The sequence below is a fragment of the Sinohyriopsis cumingii genome, unplaced genomic scaffold, assembly GCF_028554795.1.
Source record: "Sinohyriopsis cumingii isolate HCF-2022 unplaced genomic scaffold, ASM2855479v2 utg001522l, whole genome shotgun sequence".
Classification (NCBI taxonomy): Eukaryota; Metazoa; Mollusca; class Bivalvia; order Unionida; family Unionidae; genus Sinohyriopsis; species Sinohyriopsis cumingii.
Window position 1 is genome coordinate 590,001 of NW_028316011.1, and position 24,752 is coordinate 614,752.

The window sequence follows — 24,752 nt, forward strand, 5'->3', positions numbered from 1 at the left end:
TCAGTTCGTCCATTAAACTGTGGTCAAGCTGGATTAGGAGAAATTCAACAGTTGTTCAATTTTATTATAATATAGTTAACACGGAATAACCTGTATGTGATTGCACTGTCAGCAGATGATCGATCGTATCGAAAGTTTGAAAAAAAACCGGTGATGAAACAAGTTGCGTCTATACCAAGAATACAATAGAAATTTAGTTCATCTGATTCAAGATAATGCTGCAACAAAATCATAAGAGTATATAAAGTTCGATGACGTCACGTCAAAGTCACTGTTGACAACGCTATAGTGACACACACACACACACACACACATATATATATATATATATATATATATATATATATATATATATATATATATATACACGTTTGATAGTGGTACTGTGAGTGATATTGTCAACTGGGTTAAATGACGGGAAACTAACATCTACTTCTACTTATCACCAGTCATGTAATACATGCGCCTACTTTGAATACGCAATTTCGATAGCATAGTTATGGCGAAGCGTTTAATATTTTACAGGCAGCCTATCTGGGGGCACGTGCATATATAAAAGAGGGGAGTGGCCAGATATTTTGGAATAAGTCTAGCTTTGATTTTTGTGCTGAAGTTCGTAACTGATATTTGTTGAAAAGGGGGGCTTGCGTTTTGTCAGCTCATCGAAATTAGATCTCCACCGACACCAATACGACTCCATGTTCTGTTGACTTTGTGGTTCAACAATCAAGTCACAACTTTCAAATGTCCAAACATTTAGTCATTAATCTATTAAGTATAACTCTTCCTAAAGTGGTCATGGAATGATTTATCTCCCAGGATAATAAAAAATAAATATAAGTGAATGGAACTTTCAAACACTGGCATTTTGAGAACTCCAAAGAGATGTCTTTGTTGTTGCGAAGTTAAATGCAGTAGAAGTGCTTTCTAAACATCTTCGAAAATTAGTAACAAGTAAGTTCCTAACTTTTTATTATTTGTTTATGTAGTGTTGTATCTCTTTTACTTTGTAAGTTTTATTTTTTATTTTCTCAGCTCTGGTGGCCTAGTTTTAGATAGTCAAACTCGGATGCGGGAGGACGCAGGTTCGCAGCATGGCCGAGTCATATAGGAATAGTACAAGCAGCTACTTTGTGCTCAACACTAAGATACTAGTTTTAGGATTTGTCGACCTGGCGTCAGGATCATGTGACTGGGTGGGACATGATGCAACATGTCTGCTACAATGATGCCCCAGTGCTAGACACCACTATAAACTGTCACAATGCAGACTTCGTAACAATATGACTGAACACTTGTTAAAGCTACGTTGAAAACAAAAATGACACACACATAAACACACTCCGGTAGGAATCTCCTGATGGATCACCAATGGCAGCATGACCGTCTATATTGCACTGCCACCTGTCACGGACAAAAGTCCGCTCATTTAAGGAAAATCTATTTATATAATGGTATCTGAGAAAATTTATCAAAAATATAATATAGTCCTCGTTAGTGTTCGAACGGCTAATCGCTGTTGAAAATTAGTAATGGCGGCAAAGAGAACTCATGGAACGGCTAGAACATATTTGGCCAAACAAACAGCGGTGTACCCACTTTACCCACATATGCTAATAACGATTTTCTGTGTTTGGATTTATGTCAAAACACCGAACATGGTTCGTCACGTTGATCTTTAATTTCTTCCGCATGCTCGTGTGTGTTCGTATTCATAAAAGAACGCGTTCACCATTGGAAAGTTTGCTAGAAGATACAAAGATGGGGAGCCACTGACGTCAAAGATGCAGGAAAAGAAGCAAATGAACGTAAACGTAGTTATGTACGCCTACCACTAACAAGGCCATTACTATTGCACATCGAAACAGCTAAAAAAAATCTGAATCGATTGATATGTTGTTAGCAAAACAACATATACTGGTACGTGTTAGATATGTAAATATGCATAGCGACCAAGCTCATTTGGAAAGATTTAATGTTACACTTGCCAAACGATGATTCGGATATCAGTCGGCCCAACGTTTACACCATAAAATACTCCTTCACTATTGGTGAGGGAAGGCATCATAGTAAAGAATTTATGCTTGAAAAATTACGACACCATCCGGAAAATGCATAAGTAACTCCAAAGTCTATTTTATACGTTAATGTATCAATCACACCACTGCATCGAAAGGTGATGTCCAAATATGTCAGTGGCTATTTCATTAAGGAAAGTCGATAGCTTGATATCAAGCGGTGAAAAACGTACCTTGGCCAAGACATTCCACGTACATTTCATGCCCATATATATACCATGCGTATAATTTCGCAGTCTGACGCGATTATGTTGTAACACCTAATAATGGAAGTAAGTCAGCTTTTCTTACACCACTTGAACGGTATAGTACCCTCTGACACGAAGTTATTTAGTTGCTGTACTGTTTTCTGTATTTGGTTGTTGCACAACCAGTTGTAGTTATCAAAGGGCAAGCAGCTGTGTTACACAGCCAACTGTGGTTCGGATTACGCTAATGTGTCCGTCTTTCGCATCCGACTTGGTATTCATATCGGACGCTCACTTTCTAGTTGCCTTACTTGAATCACGTGCAGCATTATCTAACATATGTAAGAGAAACATCCTTCTCTAACTGCAAATACCGTCCATGTGGTTACGGTATTTACTCTACTATGACCAGAAACATCAATCGCTGCAATCCCGGCTATTATTTTATTGACATTGTAGGGTGTTACCTTACTAATCTTGTTATTTCTGCAACGATAGGATCATTATTGCTTGCGAGTCTTAGCTGGCGCTCACAGTAATACTTATGAACAGAGGAGCATGGTCGGCGAACCTGATTGCATAATTTGACACTACTGCCGCATTTACGACGTTGTTGAGCACATAGACCAAAATGTAACGGAAGCAAAATATGATTTAAAGTATTGATAGTGGCAAGTTTTGCGGCATAATCCACGTTTCCTAAGGTATACTTCTCTAAAAGAATTGATCTCAATGGTTTAGAACATTTTACGTACAAAAAGCTTAGTCTTTGATTCCTTCGATATTTCTCCTTTCGTTAGCTATATCCTGTATATATTGCTGTATAAAAGCCAACGTTCCATAAAGTGAATAGTGGTACATTTTACAGCATCATTTAGTATCTTCATATTTTGCTATTAAGCAATGCACTCGTGAGACACAACCGCAAATCTTAACATAACTAGGTAAGGACACATGATTATGTAAGTCTCAATATGGAAACAAACTTGACCCATACCTTTTGTGTTGCAGCGTGTTTTAGGTCAACCGATTCCAAACAACCATATACTAAAACTAGCAGCTTATTGTCAGATTGCCTAAACTCATAAACAATGAGGTCGTTTTACTCTGTACCGCTAGGATGGAACTCACGGTGGTTCATAAACGTCTAACACCTACCATGACTTTTTGAAGACATGGGCTGCGTCATCAGTGTAAAGCTTCAAGGATACAATGCTGATGTTTGGTTGCCACCAAACGACCAAGACAGTAATGAAAAGCCCAACAAGGGCCACATAAGCCATAGTTTGAGAACCCATTTAATTAACAACAGATCTGAAGCGTAATCGCCTAACAAAGATGCTGACTTCTGGAGAAGCGAAAGACAATTGTAGGTAGTCCTCTAAACTTTGAAAACCCTACACAAATCTACAATGAAGAGATAACAAAGACGTATGTCATATATGAAGCTAAACTGAATGCCATGTTGATTAGTTCGATTGGATGTTCTGTGCTCGGAATGTGCAGAGCAGCAGTGCGGCACTTTCTAAAGAGACAGCAAACGTGGCCCAGTTTTCAGCATGTTGACTACACCTGGTAGTTTATAAGCGCCACATCGTAACTCGAGGCCAGATACAGTGTGTATGTGAGGCGCGGTGAGGACGGCAACCACCGCGCACAGGGCATTGCGGAATAGTTCAGTCGTGCTCTGCCCGATAGGTTCATTGTGCATCAACATTCCAAAGAGATGGTGTTTCCTGTCGCAATGGTCCTTAGCGCTCAGTAGGCCTTATTGATAACAGCCGTTGTGGCGATCCTAAACGGCGAGGTAACGCGTATTAGAGAGAAGAAAAATATTGATACCGTTCGTGAAGAGCCGCTATGGGTTACGTCCGCAACATTAATTGCGACGACGGTTGGTCTAGAAGAGAATGGCCTGCCCTGAAGTACCTCACTGTGGTACCTATATTCATCGGTATAGCGTAAAAGCGCTAAACGCCACACAGCCGATCTTGTGTGATCCGTGACTGCAAGTTAATGCGCGCCATTGCAAAGACCTGAAATATGAATAATGCCAGATCCTCAGTGATCATACACATTGCTGAAATAAAAGTACGCTTTCCGTCGTTTAACTCGCATTTGTCCATGTAGCCCTTGCCGCTTATCCTGTCATTAAGACAGGCAAAACGGCCCAGCACCATTTTGTGTTTGAAATCTAGATAATTCAGCCGCACATTTCCCTTTGAGTGTCCTTGAGCTCTGTCCATGTGGTCTAAACTAAACTAATGGTTGTCTTTGGCTTGTATTGCCAGAACATATTGATATTGCATGCTGCTCAGTGGTTATTAGTTGTATGCCTCTCAAGGCGGAGTACGTTGTCAACCTTCAGTGTGCTAGCACAGCAGTAAGTAGAGGTAAACCGGAACTGATCTTGGTGTTTATATGCAACACACGTTTTTTTTTCTTCTTTTCTGGACGACCTCAATAACGTCCGTTTCATTTTGACCCTCGACCTATAGAGCAACGACATGCTTGAGTTGATACAGGTACTATATAAGCAGATACGTGAAACTGGGCCAATGCATATAGTCTTCGACACCATACATAATTTGGGCGTTATTTATGGTAAGTTCTTGAACTTTTAAATAGCAATTGCATAGCCACAACGCAAATGTGTAGTCTTTGAAGAGAGGAATGTGCATTTGGTGGCTGCAAGGGGCACCTCAACGATATCTGTAGCTCAATGTACCGTTGTTCCTTTATAGCGGTCAGTGTGGACTTGGTAATCGGAATATGTTTTAGAGCCAGACGTACTGTGGTTTGTGCAATTGAAGGAAAGAGTTGCCTGAAAAGTGCTCTTGATTTCGCCCAAGAATGTTTTTTTCACGGCTTTTTCATGCACCGATGTGCAGAAGACCTCGAGATTTTCAGCAGACTTCCATTTTTCCGGAAAGCAACTCAAGTTGCAATGGGCGGGTAGACCACGACATTACTTCCGGCACTGGACACTGTTAGATTTGAGGCGCATCCCCTTATTTTGGTCTTTGTGGTGGTCATCATTTTTAAGCAACTAGTCATGTATCATATCTCCAGCTATTAGTGGGACTAGTCTTTGTCACCACAGCAGAACATTTCGTCGAAAACGTTGCGAAGTGTGCAAATATCTTCTTAAGTAATAACTCAAGAAATGTATGTATGATCCATACGCTCTGTGATCCATTCTTTTCGTCCAGTCCAAGGAAATATTAGGGATATCACAACCGTACCAATACCGGCCATTGGGGCTAAGAAGGAGCGGAGCGCAGTTACGAACAACGCGAGTATACTTGTTGCCGTGCTATGTCTTCCATCGCCATAGTAAATGTGGTGCGTTGCCAGAGATCGTCGGCACTGTGAACTGTTCAGATAGGCTGTAGATCGCAGTCCAGATTCGGTCCAGGATCAGGCATGGAATTTGTGGCATGAAGAGCTTCTCATCTTGCTTGAGTGGCGCATTCGTAACAGGTGGGATCTTTATTTTTTACTCTCATGAAGCGCATTTATCTAGTCGGGTAAGGTGCTCCATGACACCTTTATCGATAAGGATTCCAAAGGCCACAATCATCAAATTTAACACACGCAGAAGAGTCATAATATGTGCTTTAGACCGCCCTAATACAGTAATTTATTATTATGTGTTTACCGCCAGTTAAATTGTCCCTCATAACAGAAAGCAGATGAAACTGATGATCATAATGTGTGAAAGTTAATAATAGACGTCCATAAAATAGGATATCATAGTGGGTAAACAATTGTGAAAAAGTTAAAAGAAACCGACGAAACATACAGTATGACTTGTATTTAACGTTGACTGGCCCATCTGAAACGAATAAACGATAAGCATGACCCTGAAAAAACGAATATTACAGCAGTATCGTATAAAAGAAATTGCAATTGAGGCAGATTCCAGCCTGAATGAAATCATATTGTAGTTAGGGCCTTTCCTATTTTGCCCAGTTCGGGAATACGCTCCTTTTAATTTCACAGAGATTGGTGTAAAATTAAAATCACTTTTCTAAGTGGTTAAAAGTATCTGACTGTTAAATTGTCTTTGCGGTTCAAGACCTCCATAAGTCCGAGGAAGGCAAAACATCGAAGTCAATGCGACAGTAGAGCTAAAGACAGAAATCCCTTCTTGGGCCAGGGGAGCGAAGTATTAATCCGGCGGAAGCAATAAAGGGAACGATTGAAAGAATTTGAAACATGCTGCAAATTAGTGGACTTCTTTGCAACACTCGACATAAATCTCAACTCTGTGACAAAGTAACTTTGTAGCCCTACAGAAAAGTAGGGGCGGAAATGTCATTTCTAACATATAAAACAGGCACAAGTTAACTCTTGGTCCAATCAATCTACGTAAGAACAGTGGGAGTTGAATTTTTCCAACCGTTGCTGACCATTTGGCCGACTCGCAAATAAAGCTCAACTTGTGAAATCAGACCACACAGCCACATCAACGTTTCTGGATTAGACCTCAAAGAAATTGGGCAAATAAACCTGAAATCATACCGATGCATGAGACTTTGGCCCACACCACTACTGTTCAGTGGTCAAACTTGTGGATAATATCGCAAAGCTTACAGTGCTTTTTAACCATGTCACCGTATAACATGTGGAACTAGACTAAGCAAAAGGACGAAGGAGAAACCATGTTCCAGGAAGTATGATCGGTATTAATGGCATTATTGTCTCAGCTCTCCTAAAAACAGCCAACAATTCAACTGGCTGGCTGACTTAAACAGAAAAAACTCTAGAAATGTCAGTGGTTTCTAAGCGGAGAAACCAGATAGATGCAATCCTTGGCACAACACCAACCACAACCAGTTTTATGGCCATCCTGATTTTTGGCTGCATGAGCTGCCTGCAATCTTTGATTTTTTATCAGATGGGTCTAGAGAAGGTGCGTTAAAATCTGTCATATGGAGCATTCCGGTTGCATTTTCTCGCTGTGCTACTTGTGAGGTTAGTGCTGTTCCTAATGTACCTCAATTGCCACCAATCACGTTTCATTTCCAGTGACATCAGTAAAGGTTGGTCGGAGTTGGTACATAGTGCTAGGTAGCAGCCATCAGCAACAATTTAATTGTTAACTCCCTTAAAAGTGCCAAAGCAAAGTTCCAACTTGCATGGAATGATATACAGTCCCACTTCTAATCATCCTCATCAGAACGTAAAACAGCTTTCTTCTGGCATAAATGAGCACATCTTATTACTTTTGTATTCCTTTGCGAGCTCTTTTGCGTGAAAACTTGCATCTTAGACGTTTTCAGAGAACTGTTTAGGGACTTCAAAGACAGTCCCTACTCGTTTGTCCTAGGTCTTCGTTTGCCCTTTACCAAACACAAATGCCCAAACTTATGCCCTAACTCTGTCGTTCAGACACTTAACACTAGCATGTGTGAAAATCTGCGCCATATGCAGCATGCATGCTATTGCCGGCCATCCTTTTTGCATGCGATATAGTCAATGTGAAGCTTGAATTTGTGGAAATGCAACTACACCATTGACGACAGACACGGATACCAGCATAATGTTACTAAATTGGTGGCCTTTCAGTAAAACCAACATTGGTTTTGGTTCCATATAGTGGCGTATCCTTATATGTGCATGCCGCTATGCAAACAGTAAATATATAACAGTCTGTTTTTGTTCCTTAGCTTCTGATGCTACTAAGAGCACTTATCCCCGTCAAATGTGTTAAGAAATTATTCGCTAGTGGCCATGTCAACATCACTGACAAATGCGTACATCACTTTTTGAGATGGAATGACACAGCACATCATTTTGAGGATCTCTCACGTCTGTTAGTAAATATGTTGCCTGTACAAGCTGCCGACAGGAGTTCGGCGCAAAACTGACAGCACGTTCGCTAATAGTTCCATTTAGGACATGATACATATACGTTAGAATGAATAAATGGTCGCGGACACTAACACCACAACTGGTGGTCGCGTCACAAAACTTAAACGTCTAAGCGATCGTCAATGAGCTCCATTGACATGACATATGATATAACAAACCAGTTATTTCCATTAGGCCGATTATAAGTTCCCCACTGTGATACGTTCCCGACAGTATTTTCTATCTAAACTCAAGAGTAGTAAACCTGCACTACATTATGAAGTTTACAGCAGCTGTGAGAATTCGTTATCATTTGGTTTAATTTTCAACCAGTCTATGGTTCATTGTACAGCTGTTTATTTCTGGGTGATTCAGCGTTCATTATCAGATTTACTAATTTCACAAAATTGTTTTTTTGTTGCAGTAAAAGAAAACTGACCCCCATCTCCCTGAGTGGCATCATTACAAACACAAACACATAATGTTACGGCAAAAGGCAAGAAAATAACTTGGTGATGAGATAGAACGATTAAATGTAATCGACTTCGTTGATGTGGACACCGTTACTAGAGTAGTTTTACCTTTCTAACCTTGACTAATCATAATTGATTAATGGATGCATTTCGTTGTAGGTCGTTCATAGCGAGATACCCATATTTGATGATGTGCACGGGTACCTCTTTTTAGCTATTATTGGAAGCATATGGCATGTGCGGACAGTCATTCCAATATCTTGACAGGTAATGTCTATGTTACGGGCAGTTTACTACATCCATATGGCGGGTAGTACGGCAGCGTAGCTACCAAAAAGGGAAACATGAATGACAGTATTGCTCTAGGGTTTAACGCCATTTTTCAGCACAAAATAGGCAATACCTGAAGGCCAGAATAACTGGTGGAGGAAGAACACTGGAAAGTCCAGCGAAGAATCATCGACCCACGAGAAGGTACTGCAGGCTTTCCCACGTATCCACGCTAGCCAAGCCTTGCACTCGAACCCACGCAGACAGAGGTGAGATGGCAGTGATCCGGAATGGTAAGCGCTTTAGACCATTCGGCCACTCGGGGTCCTTCAATGAAAGTATGACTGTATAGCTGACAACAGGGCAACTTTGTTGGCAAAGAAGCAACATAGATGGAAATGACGCAACATTAATGGAAACAGATCAGCGTATTTGGCAATGGGCGACAAGGTCGGCCACAAAGCAACATAGTTGCAAATGTAACAACATATTCAGCAGCATATAAAGTATCTGACTACAGAGCAGTACAGTGGAGTCACCGGAAAGGGGGACAGAGGGTCAAAACAGTTTATTCAAAGGGGTGTGAATTACGTACCGTAATTGGCTTCGATATTGAACTGTTAATTGTGATTGTTGTCATGGTGTATCGTTTTTGAATCATACGCATTTGTATAATATAATTTATGCAGTATGACAAATATAAAATTCATTAGTTAAGCATGACGACGTTCATATCGTATCATATGCTGAACTCTTTTTTTACTGTATGCAGTGGAGTCTAGTTATATCTTTTGCATTAATGTCGTGATGTGTAAGGCAATTGATGATTAAAGAGTACGTATGTGTTTGCAGTATCTGGTTTTAATTGCTGCTTATGTGTCTGTTTCATTGTTGCATTTCACATGTATGGCGAGTACTTATAGATTCATACTCCATTGATATAATATATATTTTCGTTTGCATACATTCTATTAGGTATCTACACCAAATCCGTAACCATTTGGTTTCGGCTTCTATTATGTTACACACACACGCAGACACATTCAATCATACAAAAAAATAAATACAGCATACTCAAATCTCCATGACAGTTTAAAGCGTGTTTGTTTGTTGTTTTCTTTCTGTTTTGTTTTTTTTAAATTTTAAATAATATGACAATAATGCTTAGAACTACAAATATAAAGTATAACTGCACTACGGTTGGTGTTGTATTTGAATACACGAATAACATTTATGAGTGTAGCCACTTTCAAAATGAATGAAACTGGAAGTGAACACATTTATAAACAAAGATCAACGACTGATTTTAGTGATTTAAGCAAAGTGAAAAATGTCACAATTTGTTTTAATTTAGCATTCGCTTCTGAATGTATCACATTAAGCAGTGCGAACATAAACTATCACGGAAGGAGTAAGTTACGAAACTAATTACAAAATATATCGACGTTGGATGCAGTGTGCTACAAGAAGAAAAAACTTTACATTCAGAAATGTTTAACAGTGGTAATACCCTAAAGAATATGCCCCTTTATATGCAGGGTAAAGTGAAGCGTCTCTAAACTTCACGTGTACCTTTAGAGTAAAATAGTTACCTGGATATAATGAATGTAGCGCACGTCGATATATAAATATCAACATATATGAGTGCCTTATCAACGGTCATAAGAAAACATTGGTAACTAATCGAAAACGGAAGTAAATTATTATGCAAGGACTAGGTTATACCTGGTAGAGTCAAACGTTTACACAAGCTTATATGTCAGGGTCAGGGTGAGTACAAGATAATTGAATATGCTGTTATTGTTGTAGTATTGGGTTTAGAGCCATTTCTCAGCGCAATATATGCTTTACATGGCGGCCAGTATAACTGGTGGAGGAAGAAGCCGGGAAAACCCCGGTACGAATCACTGACCCACAGAAAGTTACTGGCACCTACCACCATTGACAGATCCCGAGACCCTAACCCAGGCAGACAGAGGCGTGATGGCAAGTATCGGTAAAGACAAGCGCTTTAGACAATTCGGCCATCTTTAGACCACACGTCAATCCAGGACCATGTCAATGTACAGGATTATATGTAGAAGACATTTTTCATTCAATATATAATCAAGAATGTATTAATACTGTATTCAGAGAGAGAGAGATACAAATATTCATCTGACGGGGTGGGATTAGCTATCCCTGGAAAGAGTGGTGCAAATGAACTGGCACTGTAAGATTGTTGTTGTTGTTGTAGGGTTTAACGCCATTTTTCAGTACAAGATAGGCTATACATGCCTGCCAGTATAAATGATGGAGGAAGAATCCTGGAAAACCCCGGTAAGAACCACCGACACACGATAAGCTACTGGCAAACTTTCTCATATACACATATTGGCCGAACCCGAGACTCGAACCCACGCAGACAGAGGTGAGATGGTAGTGATCCGTAACAATGAGCCATTAAGACCGCTCGGCTACTCACTGTTATGTATACCGTACCATTAAATCATGTATTACCGAACAAACGGGGTTAGAAAGTAGGTACCGTATATATACGGCAGGGATTGATCAGATCAAGTGTTGGGGTGGATGTGTTCCAAACATTCAAAAAGGCCTGACTTTCCTCGGACGGGCACCAATGCGAAAGTGTATGGTTGTTTACTCAAAGTGTGAATAATACCCCTAAAACGCTCAAAACAAATCAATGATCAAATTCTAAGGGCCAAATGACTGTACGTTTGTGTACATGGTTTTGGGGGTCTTTTAGGCCTGGAAGGTTTCCGTAAAAAACCTTAAACCCCCCACCTCAATCCGGCCCTGGTAAGAGTTAAACTCTAATTGGAACACTGTTTGGATCTGACGTAAGTATGCCTGATAGGATAAACTGAAAGTGTAGAAAGGAAAATAATATTGCTGTCTAAAATTTTAAGTGGTTCCCTGTATGAGGTAAAACTTGGGTCGAGTGAGTACGGCAATAATCTCCTTGTCTGCACATATCAAACACTATAACCCGTCGACCTTGCTTACATCCCAAGAGAGGCTGGAACATAATAACTAGTGTAATTAGTGGTGCATAATGGACTCACACGAAGACCCATCCACAATAACTCATCGACACACCCACTCCGAATACCTATGACAGAGATCAAGCCGTATGGAAATTAGTATGGACAGGTGCAAATATATACTAGACAAAGCAGAAAGTTGCATGCGTATATCATACACGAGGATGAGTGATAATGCGTAGTAAAAATATATATGAAGTATGTTTACGTCTGTATGTTCCTATCTGCAGACATGTACATACATGTATTTTATATATAGTGGCCCTTATTGTGCAAATACTTTGGGTGGTAATGAAATAAATGTTTTGTCATACTTACAAAAAGAAATTCCCGATAACAGCTGCACTCCAGACTCACTCTTACAATGAATGATGTAAGACGAATGTCTTCCACTTCCACTTTTACATTTCCATCTCATGTAAATTCGTGAAGACGTGTATTCGCTATTGCCTCTGATTCATTGATATCCTATTATTTAATGTCGTATTCTGTAACATCTCAAATATACAGTCAGTTTGTGGATAGAGACGATAATACCTGCTCATAAAACAAATTCACTTGAAATGTTTGGTCACTATTCAAACATGAACTGAACAATCTTTAAACATGAATATGTTTCAACTCGTTCGTAACATTAACCTGCAACTTGCTCAAGTATAGATAATATCATGTTATAATGGTTACCTACCACGCTTGCCAAAAACATTCCTGTCTATAGACCGTCAAAGGTCATATGAAAGATTTGGCAACTGTTCAAACGTAACTTGAACGTAACTTGAACAATGTTGCAAAACTAACGTTCTAATATGTGTGGGAGAGGTATATATATATATATATATATATATATATATATATATATATATATATATATATATATATATATATATATATCGATAGATAGATATAGCTATATATATATATATATATATATATATTCACGCCTATTTGAGTAATAACGTTTTAGTTTGTGTAAATTGTGCAATCCGTATATAATTCAGTGCACTGTCAAATGCATCATTTCGATGAATGCCACGAGTCTGAGGACCAACCAAGACACCTTCATATATCTCAGCTTCCCTTTAAATAGGAAAGTTTCCACAAAGATCACTGAAAGTTGCTTGTCTTTCGTATATGGTCTTGACAAAGTTCTTCATCAGACCAAGCTTGATGTGCAATGGTGGTAATACAATCTTCCTTGATTTCAGAAGTGGTGGATGTTGAACACATTTTCTCCCAGGCTCCAATGACTGTCGGAGTGGCCAATCAATCTTGATGTAGTGAGGACCACTCGCACGATTATTACATTTGCAGAGAAAACAGCAGTAATGTGTGTATCCAGTCTGCAGAATAAGCAAGAGAGGAAGAACCTTTAACTCGCAACAAAGCCACCACTAATGTTGGTCATAGTTCATGCATCTGAAAAGTTGTTTCATATTTTCATAGGTTTTTTATGATTGATAATGCATAGTGACTGTAGTGGATGTTTCCTTAGCTTTATATGACTGGATCTTCATGGTGGAAGATGTACTCCTGACATATTATAATCAAGTGAAATGAAACATAATTACCTTAAAATTGATAGCAAACGATTGCCATTATGAAGCAAAACAGATTTAAGACTTGTCTTTGATGAATCACTGAACAGTTTCCACCCATCTGAATCATGAACGATGTTGAGGGCTGCAATTACACCATCGATGTTGTTACATGCTACAATATCATATTATTTTGAAGAAGAATGGGATAGGATCCTTTTGACGGTCACGGAACATGGAAAACCTAATATCACTTGCGAGGAGATTCCACTGTTTTTCTCTGGAGCCCCAGAACTCTGCCTTACTCTTGAACAGTTCAGAAGAGGAGGATGGAATAATATATGGGTCTTGTCACATTGATGGTTCTGGACCAAAGGTTTCATCGTCTTCCTCTTCCCCGTATGACTCAAGTGAGAATGATTCTGGTGCATCAGGAAACGGCACTCCTTCTCCTTGGGGTACTGGGCGTATAGCTGATAAAATGTTTGGATAATGTATAGTCAACATTTTCTTCTTTGATACACATTAACCAATTTCCCACCATGCAGAAGTAGCAATTGCTAATTTGATCTATTGGCTCTTTCCAAATCATTGGCACTGCAGAAGGCATAGATTGCCTTTATCTGTTCAACCACTGGAAAAGGGTTGTTACACAAGTATTGCAGTATATGTAGGGGGCCCACCTCTTGTCCTGGTCTCCGAATTTGCAGCCTAAGCAAAGGTGATAGGCTTTCTTAACCATACTAGTCATGCTGAGATTTTGTGATACAAACGTCACTTCAGTACAAACATAACAGAAGTTATCTGCATTGTTCACACAAGAACGAGGAATCACATCTCACTATGGGTAAATAGAAATGTGCCTCTTTGCAAAATCAAACACGGACGAATAAAAGAGCGCTACCCTGTATGATTTCTGGAACTGATATAGGGCAATTTGTTCAGCAAAGTGATGTAAGCTTTGTCATAATTACATCATCCATGAATTTTAGGAATAACATGATGTAATTCATATCATGTATGACGCAATACCAACTTCATTTTGCATCATTCTTTTTTATTTTGGCATAAAAAGCAAGTACTGTCCAAAACCAGTCAAAGATTTATTCATAGATCCAGTCAAAGATGTATTTGAGTAATTTCTGCTTTAAACTGAGATCCCTTCCTTTATAATTCACTTTTTCTCCGCCATTCCCAAGTCAGGCGTTATATATACTGACCCAGTATCATATCTGTAAAACTAGAGACAATCAACAATTTTAAGTACCAATTTCGTTCTCATCGTCCCAGAATTAGTAACGTTTGACTATATTTATTTCCGAAGCATTTGGGATGTAGACCAGTGTAATAGTAGCAGATTAACCTGATGCTTTTAATCTGAGAATGTTGCCAACAGGCGTCATTGAAAGGAAAGAGGATATCATAGAGGATAAACTACTGTGAACTAGTTAAAATGCAACAGACAAAACATACACGATGTCTCTCCTATTTATATACGTTCTTGATATTCATCATTACAATTATAAGCTGCATCAAAGCTCGCGTAGAAAAATGACAATTATTATACTACACACATATTTTGTTCTGTCGGACGTATAAAATTGTTTTATGTTATGTACAACTAATGTGTGACTGCAGAAATAGGAATATTGTTCGCCACTACCAGTGCAAATATTTTTTTCTTGAGATGAAGTTGATCTGAGAATATGCTATATTGGCAGAAAATATTGTATAATAACTGTGGCAGAACAAATGTAAATATAGTTTTATGTTAAACAATTACCGCTGTATATATACATATCGAAAAATTTGCAGATTGAGACATATTATAATTTGAAAGAATTTACGAGGACAACTAATTGTAGCATCATTCTATCAGATTAATGTGGTGCTCAACGTTACAGAAAAAGTTAAATCGTTGTTTCCATTGAATGCATCAAACATATTTGTCAAAGAGACAAACAAATGTTATAGGATTTTTCGAAGATATAATCTCCGTAAATTGATTAATTAATCAACTTGGAATTACCTCGGAGCAGAAATGACGTAAACGTGATCAATAATATACGAACGAAACTAAAGGTTCCTCTTTGATATTGTGCAAGATAAATTAAAGGCCCTAACGTTGACTGGAACATCTCAAACGAATGAATACATTACGCGATGATGATTATGTCTTTGAACAATAAGCGAATAGAACAGAATTATCATAAAACAAAAATTGAAACTGAGCAAGTTTCCAGCTTGAAGGAAGTCATATTGGAGTTAGGACCTTATATATTTTGCCTCGTTCGGGAATATGAACATATTTATTTCATAAAGCCTTGTCTAATATTAGAAATCACCATTTTAGAGGTTAGAAGTATCGAACAGTTAAAATGACCTTATTCTTCAAGAAATCAATATGCCCGAGGAAGGCAAAACACAGAGTGACTGAGACGGTAGAGTGGACGCGGAACTGTGATTTCTAACATTTGAATCAGTCCCAAGTGAATTCTTGGTCCAACCATGCTACGAAAAAACAATTAGAGTTGATTCTGTCATATCAGTAGTGAATGGGGATACCCTAGCCTCAATGGGAATTAGCATTACAGAACCCCCTGGGACACTCTAGCCTCAATGGAAATTTGACATGGGGAAAAATCATGGGACACTCTAGCCTCAAGGGGAATTTAACATGGAAAAGTCTTGGGTCACTCTAGCCTCAAGGGGAATTTAGCATGGGAATAGATTGAGCGACAAGGCAAAATGGAACAGGGTTGGGACCCTATTTTAATACGGTCCCGACCTGATGGGTCTATGGAAAGGGAACAGGCAAAAAATTGAAACAGGGATGGGGTCTCTATTTTCTTTAAAAATAAAAAAAATGGGCTAGGCAATTGAAAGTCAAGATCTTTTCGGACCTATGAGTGGCGCTGAAAAGGGCCTTTGGTTTCATCATCTTCTTCTTCTTCTTTTATTTCCTCCACTTCTTCCACCAAGTTCTCACTTTTGCCAGTATTCCTTTCTTCTTCTTCTCCTTCTCTGGCATCCAGTCTGGATGACCTATTGCTCGGAATTTCTCCTGTATTATGATCCAATTGTTGTTGAGTTTGTCAAAGGCCTCTTTTTTCTTTAAGTTTTCCTTATCCTTTCGTTCTTTATTCCACTTGTCTTTGATCTTCTTTACTTCTTCCTCCATCACTTTTCTTATAAGTTCTTCCGATTTCTTAAGCTGGTCCAGGCCGTTTTTGACAAAGGACCACTCTGTCCATTCCATTACGTCTTCCAAAAAGCACCTTACTTCTATTACATTATCCATGGCTTCCTTTAATAGACCAATCTTTACATACTCTGGATCTATAAAGCCTCTTAGTCTTTTTACTTCTTCTTCTATCATCTCTTTCACCAGATCCATAGCTAATTTCAGGTTGGTCACTTGCCTTCTGACAAAATCCCGGGTAACTTCATACTTCCATTCTCGTTCAATTCTTTCCACTACATAAGCTCCATCCACCATCCAATACCAAATGTCCTTCAACTGGTTAAACAATTATGTTACAGCTACCATCTTCCTTGTCTTTATTCCGTAGAATGGTTCGAACATCAAACCTTGTGTGTTCTTATAGTTAAAGCGCGGACGTGAAGGAAAACATCCCCTAAGACATAAAATTTATATTTCCTAGATCATTACTTAAAACGCGCGGACGTGAAGGAAAACATCCCCTACTTTTCTCATTTCATATTATCTACTATCCACATACGTGAAGCAGCAATAAACAAACCCTAAATCTACTATCCACACACGCAAAGCATTAAAATGAAACCCTAATCTACTATCCACACAAACCAACTTACGCTCTTACATAACCCAATAATCTACTATCCACACAAACGTACGTGAGCGCTTACACACACACACACACACACACACACACACACACACAATTTTAAAAAAGAGTCAGTGTTTATATTCACACTACTCTACATACATTGGCAAATCGATTACTATTTCTTTTCTAAAGTATTGGGTAGCCCTGAAAAGGGCTGTTTGTTTTTGAACTCCAGTGACACCTGGTTAATGATGGCACCTTCCAGGCCTGGCACCGCACACACATCTTCTTTCTCAGTCTCCTTTTACTTTTTTTCTTGGGAGTGCAGAGGCGGGATGATTGGCTTCAGCACCCCAATCCTCTGTCTCTGGAATTTTATACTACATCCTCTCTCCTATTTTCTTTTCCTCCTCTTCCCTCTGTCTTCTCTCCTCCTCTTCTTTCTTTATCCTTGCCTCTTCTACGATGGCCTCTGCAGCCAGCTCATTCACTATACACCTGGCATATTCCAGGTGTACATGCAGTTCAAGCAGTTTTGCTAGTCTGGTGTTCATTCTCTTGATCAATCGACAAGGGTAGCTAGACTGACGAGCGATTTTCAATTTATACTAAAAGCGCGGACGTGAAGGAAAACATCCCATAAAACAAAATTTATATTACCTAGATCATGACCAAACAACGCGCGGACCTAAAAGAAACAATCACTTAATTTTTTTACTACCCATTACTATTTTAAAAATTTTCATTAAAAATATTATACTATCCACATACGCGGAGCAGCAATAAACAAACCCCAAATCTAATATTCCCACACGTCAAACATCAAAAAACGTTATCTACTATCCACACAAACGTACGTGAATGCTTACAAACACAAACACATACAATCACACCAGAAAAGAGTCAGTGTTTATATTCACACTACTCTACATACACACATTGGCAAATCGATTGTTATTTCTTTTCCAGAGATTTGGGTAACCCTGATAAGGGCTGATATTTTTTTCGTTTTTTTTTTCTTTGCTTGCGTGAAGTTGAAGCTAGGGCGATCTATTAGTTTCTAAGAATGTGACGTCCTCTAACGATAGACTTTCTGACGATAGGTCTGCTTCTTCTGAAAGGGAAGAAGAACTCTTTGGCATCGATACGACAATCGACAAAGTTTCTGTCAGGTTCAGGTTGCTGCTGCTGTTGTTGTTGCTGTTGCTGCTCTCTCTGCTGTTTCTGAAGTCTGTACTTTTCTGTCCATTCTTCTTTCTCCCTGTTCATTTCTTCTCTCAAGAGCTCTTCTATCAGGTCTTCAGTGACTTTTAACATTCTCACATTCTCTATCTCTTCTGGCTTCGGTATCAGACTGTGTCTGACCCTATGCAAATTCACGTAGGCTTCGTTTAGCTTAGCTAGTTTGGAGCACATCTTCGTAGGAGGATGAGTCGACAATGGATGGTTAGACTGGAAACTACCCCCTGTTTTAAAGTCAAAGCGCGGACGTGAAGGAAAACATCCCTACACGGTTTTCGAGCCGAAACGTTCAATGAGTGTCATGAGAGAGATAGAGAGAAGTCAAAGCGCATGAATCAAGATTCTTATAGCCAAAGAATCACAAAGGCATTTTTTTCAAAACACAACATTTTTTATTCAAAATCACTTAACACTAACAAATAACTCTAACATTTTTAACAATAATCCAACAATATAACATCAAACATTTTTTTCAGATACCAATCATTTTTTTTTCCACTCAAACATTATTTTGGACAGGGCTGACAACGTTGTCAATGAAATTGTGATTTCCACTGTTGGAAGTCATTAGGCCATTGATGGGCACTACGTTTCCTAGCTTGAGACAAAAGATAAGCATACTGGTCACAAAACCATCGATCTACTTTCACATCGTTTCTAGAAGAAGAACGAGGATCAAAGTGAGTTACTAAATGTTCTAAGGAATAACCCAGGCTGCGATGATGCAAAAAATACATGCAATATTGTCCACACACCAAGGAATTTTGCCTTGTACTTTCACATTATTGAATCGGGTGGTCTGAGCATTTCTTCTCACAAAGACAATGATATCGTCTTCCAAAGGAGGCAATCCATACGAATCGAAATATTCCACACATCCTTCTTGAGGAAAGTAAACGGCTACCCAGTGGGTTCCTGGGAGATGACTGTCGTCCGTGTTGATCACATAAGCTTGATGGTCTTGAGGTTTGCGATGAGGGAGTTCATCTTTAGCACAGACGACAGGATTCCAAGAAGCAGTGTAAGAACTGTGGTTTAAAAGGTAATAAAGTTCCCAGGTATCCATGTTTTTGTTTTGTCTTTTTTTTCTTCACAGGTAATAATAAGTCATCAATTCGATCCTGACTTTTTACTTGAAAATGTCTGACAAATAACCGTTTCTTCGCTTCGTCTCCCCACTCTGATTCGGGAGAGCTTCGATACGATGGATCTCTTGAGTGGTTAATGGTGGACAAGAATGTTCACGCAAGTCTTTATACCACTGGTGCAACACGACTTCGTCCGAGATGAGACTCCAAGCTTCCTCCAGATACTCGTCCAAATTTTCTTCTTGACTCAGCATCAGGCATTTATCGTGTTGAATTTGACTAGGATGGTCGTTTTGACATCCATAGCAATCTTTCTTGATCAGTTCCGTAATTGTTTCGACCAAGCATTTGGCAAAACAGGAGACTAAATGGGCTTCTTGTTCTGGCCATCTTGACTTTATCATGATAACTTCGTCTTTGTCTTGGGATTCTTCTTCCACGATCTCCTCACATTTCATGTCCAAAGTTTCTCCGCTAGGTAAAGAGGGATAACAGTCCTCCATGGCTTCTAATAATCCAGAATGACTTCTCTTAAACTGTTGATTTCTATGGTATTGTCAAATTCTGCATACAGGAGGACGTTCACTGTGTCAGGTAGAGGATTAGTAAACTGAAGTTCCACACGAATCTGGCCGGAATTTATAGAACGGAAATGTCCCTCGTCGCTGCCTTGGTCTGGAGTGAAATCAAACGCCCACAAACCGTAGCCTCGTGTATAATCCTCGTACGATATGCCGTGACTGGTGTTGGTTCCTAACTGTCCGGTGGCTTCGTACAGGGACAAGTACGACCTCAAGTAATTCCTGTCACCAAACTTAGGCTCAAACGGTCGGGTACACAGTGTCTTGCCATCGCGACTGACTTCGATCTTGGCTACGTTGTAATGATGAAACAGGAAAGGATTTTCTCTGTGGACTCCGTTGAAGGCTGAATTCTTGACGATACCAAGGATCAAACGCTTGGGTAACAGACCTTGGAACAGATGATCTTCGATCATGGATCGCTGTGCAGCAGGAATGGTGAACGTTTTTACTTCCACGCGTCGTATGGGATACTTGGCGGTCGTTCTGCTCAACGTTTGACTGATGTCGTTTCCCACTTTGGGTAACACTTCCACGCGTCACACGTAGAGTCTGGCTTCTTGAATAATGGTTTTGTACTCGTTAGCATGGGCCAACAAATGGAAAGCGATACTGGTACGATTCAGTCTCAGGCGAATATCCACTCCGTTCAGTAAATATTTTTCTTGTAACCACATGTCCAAATGCAAACGATCCATCAGTTCTAAACTGCGTCCTTGTTGAATTTTATTTCTACGTGTGTTAAACCCCACATTGTGAGGATCGTCATCTGCTGTGAGGGCTGTATCGTTAAACGTGTTATCACCCGCTGTGTCAAGTTTCCATATCACGCAAGCATCCAGATGAGTATTCTTGGCTTCTGTTCCGTACGTCAAGAGATTTTCCAGGTAGGCACGATACGGGTAAGTATCCATGCTGCTGCTGACCAGTTTGTTATTCAAGTACAAGTCCACTGAGCTGAACAAGGAATGCATGAAATTGTTGACGGGCGCTACCCTATCATTGGCTCCAGGATTGGTGTTGTCCTTTTTGATCACTTTGACTTTCAAATACAGGTAACTGCTATTCAGATCGATGTAATCTTCGGGCTGACCTTTGATGTCAATCTCGATGGGAGCAGAATCCGTCAAAGAGGAGACGGGATGAAATTCCACCCACTGGGGTTCTTGCATCGTCATCATGGTGGGTGGCATGGCAAACAGATCCAGTTCCGACTTGGAACAAGCTCAAGACTCTCGGTGCATCATTTTTTCTCTGTGTCTCAATATTTTAATAATCGAAAACGTCTAAATCTCGAACGGTTCTTCTTTTCTTTGTCTTTCTAGCTTTAGAAGTGTGAATCTGGTGAAAGGGTGTTTTCTTCGTCGTCTCTTTCTGCCTTGTCCTTGCTGAATGCCTGACTCGGTAGCGTGCAGGGCATTTATAGGTTTTTCTCGTGCACCCAAAGGGTCTTTACCCGTATGCAGCAAGACATTTTTGCCTGCCCTCAAGAAAGCTTCTTTGGGGTTTTGTTTGTCGATGATGACATTTTGGAGAAATTCCTTGTCTTGTGTCAGTGCCGCATCTTTCAAAGCGTGCAATCCGCGTGTCACCATCGGTTTCAACACTGGAGCCACCGAAAGAAAACCCGATTTTAACATATCTCCTAAACCGTGTCCTCGCTGTTAGCAACCCCTCGGTACACTGGATACATGACTTACGAGTCGCGAGAGAACCGTTTTCGAAAATGGAATTTCACCGTGACTTTCCCTTTGGTGAATGGAATATTTTGTCCCAGATCTCCTTTTATAGCAATGTTGACCGTGTCCAAATAAGACTTGCTGACGGGCAAATAGTGAGGATGTACAAATTCGCGGTGGACGTGATAAGCGTTTCCACCTTCCTCGTCAGCGTTCGTGGCAGAATTCACTTTGAAAGGAATGACACGCAGTAACGGTACGGAGGTGTGTCCCACCACGTTGTACTCCACCACATCGGAGTACACAAACATCAAATTCAGTCCTTGGTTCAGTTCTACCGGGGAACGAAATAACTTGCTAAAACACTCGTTGTCGTAAATGATGGGTAATTCGTTTTTCTTGATCATGGCCATTATCATGTCTATGTCTCCGCCCAACATGTCAAACAATTCAGGACAAAATAAAATGGACACGATTTTACCCCAGTCAAATTTCATCAGGAAGCGACGAGCTGCTTTGTGGTACTCCATGGTGACACTTGTTTTGACAATTTCCAAAGCTTTCAGAAACATGGCATTAAATCTGGAGGTAATGGTGCTGACCAAATGTTGACCACTAAAATAATAGCCTGGGGGAATGAACAAGTGGTAGGACCACTTTTGAGTTTTGTCATCATAGGTTTTGTGATCATATTTGACATGGGTATTCAAGTACTTTTGCATTGGCTCGCCATGAACCTCCACCGTAAAAAAATTTTCATTAGGAAGGACATTGAGGACTTGGGTCGGGTGAATGATTTCCACTAAAGCCACTTCCCAGTGGGCTTCGTGATCTAATGGGATGGCCTGAGGTAATTTGGCCGTGTAACAGCACAACGTGTTCTTAGGAAACACCTCCATGGAACTGTCACTGGATAAGGTTAAGTAAAATTGGTTGTTATTGCTCATAATTCCAGAGTTCTGTGGCTGTCCGAGGGGTTACTGGAGGTCAGAGGTGTGTCTCCGCCCAAAATGGGGTTATTTTTGTTATTGGAATGGTGACTGGCACTGGTACTGGACACAAGGTTCCCGTTGTTCCCGTTCGAGGTGAATTTTAGGGAGGGATTAGGAAGCAGGTAACCGATGCAACTGTTCAATAAAATGGTCCACAATTGTTTGTCTTCTTGTTGCAAACTCAAATTGGCAATGGCTGCCCCGATGACACAATACACCACGAAGATTTGGCAGAAAAAGATGATTTGCGTTTTAGGCACACGTTCTCCACATCACACCCACAAGGGTTGTTTCTGTACATCTTGCAGAGAAGAACTGGGTGAAGGAGTGGTCGAAGTAGCAGCGTCTGTGTGAAAGGGCATGATGGTCACTTCCTTTTATAGTCGATGACTTGCGAAGCATCGATCCAAGAATCAAAACTGGGCGGATATCCTTTCCAACGTACTTTGACTTCTTTGACACGTCGCTTGCCCACTTTACGGGTTCTGCGTTCGAGAATGCTTTCGATGTCGTACACGTCGTCTTCTTTTTGGTGACACGTTGTAACTCGGTCAAATAAAACGTTCCTTTGAGCACTTCTCCATTCATGTCTTCCAATTTATAGACGGCAGGATGACGACCATGCACTCGTCCAGTGACGCGAAACAATTCGGTGGTCCAGTTTGGTAAGTAACCTTTGTCGAAAGTGCGTTTGGTTTTGCCAATGCGTTCCCAATCTCCTACGTCCAACACTCCACTTTTCTTGGGGACAGCCCTCGTCGGGGACGCACCAAACAGGCGCTCAAACACCAGCACTTCGTTTTCGGGAGTCACTTCTTGCGGGGCACGTCCAATGATTCGATGGTAAGATTGGTTGTACGCTTGCACCAGGTGTGGTAAGATGTCGATGTACTTTAGAGTGTGGTGATGCGTAAAATATGTCCACATGTGTTCTTTAAAAGTGCGTTGAAAACGTTCCACGATGCTGGCTTTGGTTTCAGGATTCTTGGTGGTAAAAAAATGAATGTCACGTTTCTTTAATTCTTTTTGGAAAGCTTGGTTCAGAAATTCGGTGCCTTTGTCCGTTTGCCATCGAAGAGGGTGACAACCACTTTGTTTCAACACCCGTTGCAGGGCTCGTACTAACTCGCTGCTCGATTTGAAAGTCAAGGGTACGACCAGGCAAATTTGGAAAAGATGTCGATGACACAAAACAAATATTTGTAGCCGCGATTGTAGCTGGCCAAATGAGAGACATCGGCTAAATCGGCTTGCCATTGATGATCGATGCCTTCCACTTGGGTGCGACTTCTGGAAAACTTGCGTCGAATGGGTTTGTGTAAAGTGTAGGTAGCTTGTTCTTGTGACCATCGTTGCACTTGAGATAAACGGAGACTTTTCAGTCGACTTTTGGCAGCACGATACAATTTTTGAACTCCTGCGTAACCTGCAGGATGGGAGGGATCGTAGTAAATGCTGGCTAACACTTTTTCCATTTGTTGGTTTGTGTGTTAATAAGGCACCCACTCTTGGAAGATGCTACTCTTTTTCTCTTGGGGTACTTTCTTGGATTGTAATGCTTTGTGTGTGCGGCCGGCAATAGGTGTCGAGAGGAGGAGGAGGAGGAGGATGTCTGAACAGGGGATATTTTTTCTTGTTTCACTTCTGTCTTCACCTTCTTTTTCTCTTCTGATGAAGAAGGGGTGGTCATCATCCTTTTAATCCATCCAATTCTGGAGGTAGGTGGTGTTGTTAACTTGCGTACTTTTTCTGGTGGAGTTTGAAACCCTTCCTCTTCTTCTCCTTTTTCTGTCTTGGTCACTGGTAGTGGTGGTAGTGGTACTGGTGATGGTGCTGGACTTTTCATCAAGGTCTTAAAATCTTTCAGAGTGGGTAGAGCTGTTTCGTCTAAAGCTTTCTGGTGAAAGA

General features: G+C 40.2%; 1 protein-coding gene across 3 annotated transcripts in view; it reads right to left on the reverse strand.

The window, feature by feature from the left end:
• Window positions 1–24,752, reverse strand: part of LOC149772046 (uncharacterized) — a 93,454-nt gene that overhangs the window by 49,013 nt on the left and 19,689 nt on the right. Inside the window, exon 1 of one of the 3 annotated variants that reach the window (XM_089947945.1) lies at window positions 12,234–12,578. The exons of 1 other annotated variant lie outside the window; for it this stretch is intronic. The gene's annotated coding sequence lies outside the window, so the exon portion shown is untranslated. Of the gene's footprint in view, window positions 1–12,233; window positions 12,579–24,752 lie in introns of those variants that run through there. One more of the 3 variants, XM_089947943.1, reaches the window with a different exon arrangement.